Raw genomic sequence first — 6,612 nt, forward strand, 5'->3', positions numbered from 1 at the left:
TGAGAGCAGAGCCCAGCTGAGACAGGGTTGCGGGTCAGCAGTCCTGAGGAGAGTTATACTGTGCCAGCCAGGGATCTCGTTGGATGCAATATTATTCAAGGTGAAGTCACAGAAACTGGTGAACAGCCTGGCCGATAAAATGGGGGTGGCGTTGGTGAGAAGAGCGTCCCCGATGGGGGAAGCCCACGTTGTGAAAGAAGAACAGGTGGACGCCATCCGGAGACGGCCTGCTTGTCCCCATACCTCCAACGTGCCAAAGCCACCAGAAGGAAAATGTGACAAATGTAGCCTGGCACATCGTACACCAAATGTCTGCCTACATTAGAGCAGTCATGCTCCTGATGTGGGTGAATGAATCACTTTGCCAAAGCATGCCTAAGTGAAGGACAGGGCGGTGGTGCAGGGGAGAGAGGAAAAGTGAAAGCTGTTGATCGAGGAGGAAGAGAACGATGGCCCATCGGCAAGGGGCGATATGAGAACCTACTCCGAAGGCGACAACAATGAAGCATTTACCATCTCTTTCACAAGCAAAGAGGGCAGTTGGAAGCCAATGTGCACAGTGGAAGTAGAGGGCATGTTTTTGAATGCACTAATTGACACTGGTGCCTCCATCAATGTTATGGAGTCTACTCAATTCAGCAAGATCACACCACACCTCAAGAGAGTTCCTACAAAAGCGAGGATATACACCAAAGGTGGCACTGAGCTACCTTTGCTGGGGATCGTGGAGGTTTAGGAGGTGAGCGAGGGCAGATTGACGCAAGCTCTATTCCTCATTACAAAGGGGGACACTGGCATCCTTCTAGGCTGCCATACAGCAGTAGACTTCGGGCTCATTTTTTGCGCAAGGTAGGTCCATGAGTCACATACAGCCACTATCATGCAGGAGTTTCCCCAGCTGGTCAAAGGGCTTGAAACGTTAAAAAGGCACCAAGGTGCAGCTGCACATCTATGAAACAGTGAGGCCCATGGCAACACAAAGGATTCCTTTTTACCCTACGGCCATAGGTAGAGAAAGAGCTGTGGAACCTGAAGCAAAAAGGGGTAGTCAAGAACGTCATTGGCTCCATTCCCTAGGTTTAACTCTAGTGATTGCGCCTAAGCCCGAACAACCAGGGGCCATCAGGCTGTGTATGGCTCCCAAACAAAGCCATCTGAAGGGAGCAACACATTACCCCCACAGTAGATGACATAGTGGCAGACCTAAATGGTGCTCAATGTTTCTCGAAATTGGCCCTTAATGCAGACTACCACCAGCTGGAGCTTGAACCAGCCAGCCGCTACATTACTAGTTTTTCGATCCACATAGGGCTCTGGAGATACTGGAGACTGAATTTTGGAATATCATCAGCAGCAATGGTGTTTCAGAACGCCATCCACAAAACCCTCTCTTGGTTGGTGGTGTGTGTACTGAACATTAGTAATGATATTTTGATCTTCTCAGCACCCTTGAGGAGCACCATGTGTGGCTCAGGGTGATACTAAAATGACTGGCGGTTTGTGGGTTGACAACACACTGACAGAAATGCTCGTTCTAGACATGTATTCTCAAGAGAAGGATTACAGGTAGTGCCGATGAAAGTGGAAGCGATAAAGAGAGTCAATCTTACGAAGCGCCACAGAGGTAAGGAGTTTCCTTGGAATGGCAACATACTGCGGCTGGTTCATCCCGAACCTCCCCACCCTGTCAGTGCTGCTAAGAACCCTAACAAAGAATTGCATTCCGTGGGAGTTCGACCCCTGCACTGACCTGGCGTTCCTAGTGAAAGAGGCGCTGCTGGCGGACGCCACCATGGCCTACTTCAATCCAATACATCGGACAAAGATGGAGGTTAACATAAGTCCTGTGGGGTCTGGGGCGGTCCTACTGCAGGAGAAGGGCAAAGGGTTGTTGGTCCCCCCTACCTACATGAGAAGAGCATTGTCAGATATTGAAACAAGGTATGCCCAAATTGAGCGTGAAGTGCTGGCAATCAGATGGCCCTGTCACCATTTTCATCTTTACCACTGTGGGCAGAAATTCCGAGTGATAACAGACCACGGGCCTCTGGTCCCGTTATTTGCAGGACATCTTGACATGCTCTTCCCTGCATCAAGAGGGGGGCCATGCAGCTCCAGCTATACTCTTATGACGTGGTATACCACCCTGGGGTGAACAACCTGGCTGATTATCTGTCGTAACATCCACAGGTACAGCCTGACTTTGGTGAAGCCAAATAAGATGAAATTGACGAAGAATTCACGAAGATGGTTGTGCATGATGTATGCCCCCAGACACTGTCAATAGAGGAGATCAAGGTCGCGACTTTGTCTGATACAAGTCTATCAAAAGCCAAGGAAGTACTTCTCAGGAAAAAAAGGCGCACCATCCTGGACAGAGCCAAGTCATTACCGTTCACTGAAAAGTCGACAGTGTGCCACCTCTGGAGGGTTTGAGATGAGCTGAGCACCAGAAGTGAGGGCCTGCTGCTCAGGGGACAGCAGATAGTGATACACCAAAGTCTCTGGGCTCGGGTTATAGACCTGGCCCACCAGGGCCACCAAGGCATAGTGAAGACCAAAGCAAGGCTGAGGGACAAATAATGGTTCCCAGGTATGGACACTTAGGTAGATGATACGTTTCGAGGCTGTCATTCCTGCATGATCACCAGCGGGGAACCCACATCCACCCAAATAATCATGGAGGAGCTGTGTTTGACACCGTGGTATAGGATCAGCATGGATTTTGGGAGTTTCCCAGATTGCCAGCTCATGGCAGTGATTGTTGACATTTTTTACCCAAAAACTTCACTGGTCTACGCTAGCATGACACCAGTTTAGAAAGAAAGAAAGAATGTATCAGTGTCTCTCAATAAAGCCCCAAAGGGGAGCAATCCCTTTTAGGACGAATGCCCTCACCCACCATAGGTGGCATGCTTCATCATATGGGCTTCTCCTCCCAATGGGTAAACCTAGTCCCACTGAGGGCTACAACTTCCTCACTGTGAGGTAGGAGCTCTGGGATGTTTTTAGATTGTCTTAAGCTTTTAAGGATTCTAAAATCCCATATGTGAGTGACAGGTGTCGTGAGGGTGCAGCGCAAAATGTGAGTGAAATTGAAAAAGTGAGTTTAAAACTACCTAGTGGGGACAAAAAACTCTTTATTAACTTGCCCGAACTGGCAGGATTAAAAAGCAGTGCAAAGCAGTATAGATTCAAACTGCTAAGATATATAAAACGGTCGACATGTTTCAGCCGGGGTGATCTATACTAGTATCTGGGCTTTCATCAGGACCAGAACCAATAAACAAAGCTGCTGCTGTTCGTGTGAAAGAAAATTAAATAGAATAATACAAAACCAGTAATCCTATGTTAAATTTGGTATTACTGGAGCTTATCCAAATTGTAGGATAAGTAGCCCCACCTCAACCTGGTAACAACTCAGGGAAGGGGGCCCGCTCTCTCCGTCGGTACCCGGTCGTGGTATATGAGCTGCAACCGGTCTATGTGCACTTAGAGAGTGCACATAGCACTACCCCTACTCCCTCCCATGCCTGAGAAGTTTTTGTGTTATAATTACAGTGTATGGGAAATCTCTTCCCGCAGGTCTTTAAATGATCTCCCTTGGACCCTCTCCTCATGAGTTTTGTGTTATGAGTGATTGTTGACAGCCACACAATGTATCCCATAGTGGAGCAGGTGCCATCCACCTCATTCTCTAAAGTGAAACCCGTACTGGGGTAGGTGTTTGTATTGCAGGGCCACCCGCAGAGGGGTAAAAACTGAAAATTGGCCCCCATTCCAGGGGCAGGAGTTCCAAGACTGGCCGAAGTCTCTCAAAATCAGACTTTGGAATGTGACTCAACAGTGGCAACAAACCAATGGAGAGGTGGAGGGCTTTATGCACTCGCTGAACAGGGCTCTTTTCATTGAGCATGGGGAGGATGCCTTGTGCTGCCTCCAAAGGTTCCTGCGAGCAGACAGACAAAAGATGCATAGCGCCACAAATTGTGCCTCAAAGGATCTACTGCTGTGAAGGCCCACAAAAGAGGTTCTCCCGGTGGGACCAAATTGGGAGCCCTCTATCCTGGACACGCAAGCAGCACAGCAAAAGTGGAAGAATACTAGCAACCAGGAGAGCTAAGCCCAAAGACTGGTAACCCGTTATCTGTCAGTGGGAGTTAAAGTAATCATGTGAGATTGACATACTGGATAGAAGTAGCGCAATCTATTCAAAAAGGAGGTGTAAAAATCGGTAAACGTTCAAGCAACTATGATCACCATCCAGGGTGGTCACCTTGCGGTAGCCAGGAACATCTCTTGGTTCAAGTAAGCAACTACCCCAGCTGGGGAGCTAGGTGACAACCCAGAGGGGTTGGACGACACGCTGTAGGAAGAGATGGCAACACCAAGTCCATTAGGTGTAATGGCCTCCCAGTGCACTGAGAATTATAGAGCCAGGTTGGAGGGACCCGAGAGTGCAAGGCTCTACGCATGGACACCTGTGCCAGGGAAACCAAGATGGCCACCCCCAGGACTGGGGAGGAAGGAGCTGGAGGCAGAAGACAGAAGTACGGACTTCAGCCCCATTCTGTGCCAAGTCAGAGACCCAGAGACTATGCATGCAGTCTGCAAATAAGCAAAAGGAATTGAATTTTCATTTGTAATAAAAGTTGAAAAGATGTAGCGTGCCACCTGGCCTCTACAATACTTTGTATTGCTTCCACACCCAGCGGCCCGGGTGTGGCCTGAGGGAATAAATAATGGGTGGAGTGGTCACTCGTGACCACTCCATGGAGTTCTGTACCATACCTTGGGTGTGTGGTTTGGGCCTAGAGCAGCTACCAGTGGTGGCCGCAACACACAAAAGATAGTGAGGTGGGGGAGAGTGAGCTCGCAGGAGAGGGGGAGAATAAAAAAAAACAAAAAAATGTACCTTATGTTGATGGCAACATCCCGCGTCATGCAGGGTGCTTCCTCTTCCGTGTCCCAGCAGGCACTAGGGCTGCATCAGACTCCCTGACAAATCCCTGCGCTGCTCTGCAGTGTGGGGGTTGGCCTTAGCGGGCTGAAAAGTTGCTCTGCTCAAGTCAGGGAGTCTGTGGGGTTTCTCAAGCCCAGCTGCTGGAAAAACCTAAGTGTGCATGTGTTTTTTGGGCGGCCTGTGATGGCTGGCCAAACCCATATGCACACTTAGAGAGTACACATAGCACTCCTCCTACTCCCTCCCATCCCCCGGCCTCCACCCTCCCTGCACACGCTGGCTGAGCCAGCTGATTTAAAATAAAACGATAATCAAATAAAGTTTTATTTTTAGCTGCTGATTATGCCAGTGTGGCGACGCTTCTCTGCCACAGAGGCCTCACATTAGCCGTGGCCATTTATGATGGTGGCTACTCAATGACTTAATTTCACCAAGGATGCAGTGGTCTTAACCTAAATGAACAGTGAGGGTAGTCATTTTGGTGCCAAGGCCATAATGCAGGCTCCTGGAACCAGGGCCGGACTGGGGACCGAAAGCAGCCCAGGCAAATGCTTCAGATCAGCCCCAGTATGGTGCAAAGCGAGCGAGTGCAACAAGTGAGGCTGATCACTACAAGGAGGCTTTGGGAGGGTTGCCCCACCAAGAAAAGTTGGGAAAAAAGACAAAAAGTATACATTCTACAACGTTTTCATTATATATTCAATTGTATTAGCTTTTAAAGCATGGTAAATGATGACCTTACACTGCACCAGGATACAGCAATCTTTGTTGGAGCTCTTCAAAAATCCCCTATCACCCTCCAAAAGTGCCTCTCATCTTTCTACAGCCCCTCTCTAACATGTACTTTATTTGTTTTATAGCACCTTTCATTCCAGTGTAGGGTGTTGGAGTACTTTTCATCACACACACATACAGATACAACGAATCACACTGTGTAATTAAGTCAATAGGAAATGTAGCATAAGACAAGGTGTAGGATTCACATGTCATTCATACTGGTAGGTACTTTTAAGAGTGCTTGGCCTGGCTAAGCACAAACTCAGGATTCAAAACCTAAAACAGTGGTTAGGATTGACTTTACCAATAATAATTTATTTCTACCCAAACAAACTCTTTTTAGCAACATTAGGATAATGAAGGACTGGTAAAACATACATTTCATGCAATTTGCATGCAGCTCTTTGATGGCAGGTTATAGCACACTGTGTTATCTTACAATCGTAGCTTATGAACTGCACAGTGATAAAAGGATCTCTGAGACAAAAGCAGTAACCCACAGAGCTAATCACACATAATACTGTTCTGTGTTCTGCGTGATACACATATTTGAAGTAAGCATACTAACGCTTTGCGCTATCTTAGATGAGTCAAAACTACCAATAGAGAACACTCAATCTCTCTCCAGCAGGAACAACAAATAACCAGAGTTACATCGGTTATTTGTTTTAGGCTGCCCAACTTGAGTTTGTTCCTTCCCTTACCCAAATCGTATTTACTGTACTCTTCATCAGTACTGGATTTCTGTAAAAAGGCCTTCAAATCTTGTTCTTATCTTGTCACATTTGCTGTGCATTCAAAGACAGAGGACAAATGTCAGGCTCTATCTTCCAGGAAGCTTGGTGTTTACTTTTCTTTTTCTGACTTCAAAG

This window comes from Triturus cristatus, chromosome 7 (genome assembly GCF_964204655.1).
Source record: "Triturus cristatus chromosome 7, aTriCri1.1, whole genome shotgun sequence".
NCBI lineage: Eukaryota > Metazoa > Chordata > Amphibia > Caudata > Salamandridae > Triturus > Triturus cristatus.